At 36.9% G+C, this 4,954-nt stretch overlaps 1 non-coding gene across 1 annotated transcript; it reads right to left on the bottom strand.

Moving 5' to 3' along the window:
* Positions 1-4,542: 4,542 nt before the first annotated feature.
* Positions 4,543-4,699, bottom strand: LOC120886983 (U1 spliceosomal RNA). The gene has a single exon (XR_013439937.1). It is a non-coding gene; the product is annotated as a U1 spliceosomal RNA (small nuclear RNA).
* Between the last annotated feature and the right edge of the window lie 255 nt (positions 4,700-4,954).

Genomic DNA, 4,954 nt, shown 5'->3' with positions numbered 1-4,954 from the left:
TAAGTCCACAACAAACCTAGCATAAACAAAACAAAACAAAAAACTCTCTTCGGGAATGATCATTTCTATTCTATATGTGAGATTTAGGGGCTCAGAAAAATTTCAGCTTGCAAAACTGTCTAAACATTGCGTTTCCTCCTTGTTCAAAGGTTTTGAGATGGGTGCAGGGAAGCTAGAGATACAGACTTCTTGGTCCTAACCAACAAAGTTTACTGGAATCAGATATATCTTAGAAAAACACATTGGTGTTTTTCCCCCTCGCTGGAGCTGCCCTTGATAAAATGTGGGTGTCATTTGAAAAGGGCATCATTTCCAATGAATTCTGAAAGTGTCACACAGGGTATTGATTGATCAGTCTTGCCGTCAGCATGACTGGGGCCAGCGTGGAGCTGTCCCTGTGATCCAATTTTCAAAGCTCACAGACACCTTCACTCCCTGGCAAATAGCATCAGCAAGTGGCAAGACAGAGGGGGCCAGAAGGGTGGTTGTGGGACACACGAGTAGTCTGACAGAAAGGTGGTGAGAAGGAATGATTTTGTATCATGGTCAGCTTGTCTAACCAGTGTTTGTTGAAAGCTGCAAATATCATACCTCAGGTGCATTGGATGGTTTGGAGTCTGATTTACTTTCTTTAACAAGCAAAATTAAGCTGTGAGTAAGCCAAAGTAGCTTCTAATCAATGAGGAATACCAGTGGCAACACTGGTGAAATAATTTTAAGATAACTTTAGTTTCTACATTTGTATTTGTTTTGTCCCCATGTTTATATTCATGATACAGAGATAGGAGAGAAATACTCAGCTCAACCTCATTTCCTCCACAGTACAAAACATATATTGTATCTAAGGTGCTTCTTAAAATGAAAATACACAATTTGATCCTTGCTCGCTCTAGTGTTATTTACATAAATGCATGAATGGATGCATGTGAGTAGATCACCAAGGCTTAGATCTTAAGGAATTTGGAGGCTGGCTGACTGGCCTTAGACAAGATATGGTATGTCTATGGGCTCTAATTTTTTTTTTAAGTAAAGACTGTACAATATGATCTCTAAGGTCTATGCTGGCTCTGACGTTGTAGGACTTTTTTCCATAGCTTTCATGCAGGGGCAGCAAGATTGAGGCAGTGGGGCAAGGGGTGGGTTTGAGTAGAAAGGAAGTGGTTGAGTGCTCTTTGCCCCCTGAGAAAGTGGTTTCCTTGTGCGTGAACTCTGGAGTACTTGATGAGAAAATAAGCACCAAGTTTGCAGCTAGATGGGCCAACTTTAGGACTCCTCCCCAGAACTTTCTTCTACCAACTCTAGGTTTCCTGAACCACAAGGGTGGGATGGAAAGCTTAAAGCCAGAGGAGCTGGGCACTCCTAAGTACTCCTAAGTTGAAGTACTCCTAAGAAGTGAAGGCACCTTGCTTCTCATCCAAGTCCCAGGAGAATTTGCTTCTCCTTAGTCCCTCTACCTGAGACCCTGAGGGCACATTGTTGTGGGAAACATAAAAATGTATTTCTTTTCTCCTTTGTACAAGAGAATAGCATGCTGTGATATAGATCTACTCCAATTTTTATATACTGTCTCATCTTTGTGGGGCTTCCTCATTCTCTATTTTATCCTCTCTCTTGGGATATTTGGCTATTCAAACGTGGATAGAGGCAACTCCTTAAGTCATAATCAAATATTTTCCTCAGTCTGACAGTCTATTTCCAATTACAGACTGCTATATTTTCACCTAGTAAGCTATCACAGGGTTTCTTTGAGATTAGATGTGGGGCTTAATTGGGAGCACTAGATCCAGAGAAAGACAGGCAATGTATAATACTTGGTTATTATTTAGTGGACTGAAAACTCCTCACAGACTACGATTATGTCTACTCTTCTTTTCAAGCCTTTCTCACGTTATGGAAGCTTGATCCATGTTGGTTAAATAATGAATCAATTCAAGACTTTCCTCTGTAGTTCTTACAAGTGACTTGACCATCTGGACTCATAGGACAGCTCAGGTAAAATCATTGGTATTTATTTTGGCCAAGGGCATGGTCTCAGACTTCTGGCCATTTTTTTTTTCTTTTTGTGGAGAACGTATTCTTGTGAAGCTTGGATCTGATAATTGTGACTCAGTGAAAAGTGATTCCCAGGTAGCAAATTCTGTTCACTGTTGATTTAACCTTGTTAAAAGTATGCCTAGCTTCAACCTTTGTTCTCTTGCTGTAACATCAGGGCTTACCGTTCATTCTTGTTTGTTCTTGTAGCCCAGGTCTCAGATATATGCAGGTCAATGGACTGGCTCAGCTTGTCCTCCTGCCACTCCCCCGAGGGGGCCTGTGCCATTGGTCAGTGCTCCCCTCAGAAATAGTGAGGCTTATCATCAGCCTGCACAATTATCCTGTCATAAGGATGAGTGACATCTATGCTGACACAATATTGGATGACAAAACTGAGGAGCTACTTCCGTCTAACCAGAAGAAGAGTAAAGAAAAATAAAATAATTGTTATTTTAGAAGGAGGAGTGAGAGCCAGAACTGAGTAACACCAGGTATTTTGCCATTTGCCCATGTTCCAACACTACTTTTTGTTTCATGATTTTTTCCCCATATTTTTATTGATACACTTTATTTACACATAATAGTTGCATTCATTGTTACATATTCATATATGCACACAATTATTTGGTCACATTGTCCCCAGTATCCCCGCTGCTTCATCTCCCTGATCCCTTCCTCTACTCTATTGGTCTCCCTTCTGTTTTCATGAGACCCACAGGCTGCCATCTTTTTCCCTCCTTCTTTCTCTCTAGCTTTCACATACGAGAGAAAACAGGACCCTTGACTTTCTGAGTTTGGTTTCTACGTAACATAATGTTCTCAAGTTCCATCCTTTTTATTGAAAAATGACATAATTATAGTTTTCTTTATGGCTGAATAAAACTCCAATGTGTATACATACATTTTCTTTATCCATTCATCCATTGACAGACACCTAGGCAGGTCCCATAGTTTGGCTATTGTGAAATGTACTGCTATAAACATGGATATGCATGTATCACTGCATAGTAGGTATGAGGACTTTAATTCATTAGGATAAATATCAAGGAGTGGTATAGCTGGGTCATATCATGGTTCCATTCCTAGTCTTTTGAGGAACCTCTATATCGTTTTCCAGAGTGATGGTACTAATTTACAATCCTACCAACAGTGTGAAAGTGTTCCTTTTCCCTCACATTCTGTCCAGCTTTCATTATTTTTTACATTCTTGATGACTGCCATTCTAATAGGAATGAGATGAAATCTCAGTGCAGTTTTTTCTTATTTATTTATTTGTTTATTTATATATAACAGTGGAATGCATTACAATTCTTATTATATATATAGAGCACAATTTTTCATATCTCTGGTTGTATACATAGTATATTCACGCCAATTTGTGTCTCAGTACAGTTTTTTATTTGCATTTCCCTAATTGCTAATGATGTTGAACTTTTTTTTTCTTATATTTGTTGGTCTTTTGCATTTCTTCTTCTTTTTTTTGTGGTGCTTCAGATTGAACCCAGGACCTTGTGCATGCAAGGCAAGCACTCTACCAAGTGAGCTATATCTCCAGTCCTTCATTTCTTTTTTTTTTTCTGAGAAATTTCTGTTTAGTTCATTTGCCACCTATTTAATTTTTCTGGTGTAGTTTTTTGAGTATATATATATATATTTTTTTCTGGATATTAATCCTATGTCAGAAAAGTAGTTTGCAAAGATTTTCTCCTGTTCTATAGGACCTCTCTTACATTCTTAATTATTTCCTTTGCTGTGCAGAAACTTTAATTTGATGTCATCCTATTTATTAATTCTTGGTATTATTTTCTGAGCTTTAGAAGTCTTATTGAAAAAGCTGTTTCTTGCATGTATGTGTTAGTGTTGACTCTACATTTTCTTCTAGCAGTTGCAAAGTTTCTCATCTAATCCTAGGTCTTTGATCCAGTTAAATTTTGTGCATGGTGAAAGATATGGATCTTTGCTCATTCTTCTACAAGTAGATAACCAGTTTTCCTTGCACTTTTTGTTAAAAAAGGTTTTAAAAACACCTTTTCCAATGATCAGATAACTGTGGGTTTGTTTGGTTTACATGTTTGTTTTTATACCAACACCATGCATTTTTTGTTGCTATAGCTTTATAGATTAATTTGAAACCAGGGAATTGCTTTTTTTTTTTTAAAGTAAAATAGTCATTTCAATATTGATTCTGCCCATCTTTGAACATAGGAGTTCTTTCCATCTTCTAGTGTCTTTTTCATTTTCCTACTTCAGTGTTCTATAATTTTCCTTGTAGGAGTCTTTTACCTCCTTGGTTAGATTTAATTCTAGATATTTTATTTTGGGATGGGGATATTGTGAATGGGGCTGTTTTTCTGATTTCCTTTTCAATTAACTCATTATTGATATATAGAAAAGCTATTGATTTTTGTATATTGATTTTTTATTCTTCATTTTAATAGTAAATTTTTACTTTACATTATTAATTGAATTTTTTCTCTGTTTAAGCCTTATCTTTAATATACAAACTTCCAGAGGAAAGTACAAACACAGTTCCCACGAATTATGGAGTCAGATTTCCTGCATTTAGGGAAATTTCAGGGAACAGAACATCTGGAGTGCAATAGATAAGTCTCATCCTGGGAAATCCACCTTCATAATCATGGTATGTCCTCAACAAGGTATTTTTAAAAATTGGAATAAGAGTTGTGTTTGTGGGATACAATGTCATGTTTTGATCTATGACTACATTATAGAAATATTTAATCAAGATAACTAACACATCCATTTTCCTTATCACTTTTTTGTGGTGAGAACATTAAATATTTATTATTTTAACAATTTGGAAATATAAAATACATTGCTGGGTGTTGTATGTGCCTGTTATTCTAATGGCTCTGGAGGCTGGGGCAGAAGGATTGCAAAATTCAAAGCCAGCCTTAGC

The sequence above is a fragment of the Ictidomys tridecemlineatus genome, chromosome 5 (assembly GCF_052094955.1).
Source record: "Ictidomys tridecemlineatus isolate mIctTri1 chromosome 5, mIctTri1.hap1, whole genome shotgun sequence".
Lineage (NCBI taxonomy): Eukaryota > Metazoa > Chordata > Mammalia > Rodentia > Sciuridae > Ictidomys > Ictidomys tridecemlineatus.
Note: the sequence above shows the minus strand (reverse complement) of the source record. Positions and strands in the feature narration are given on the sequence as shown.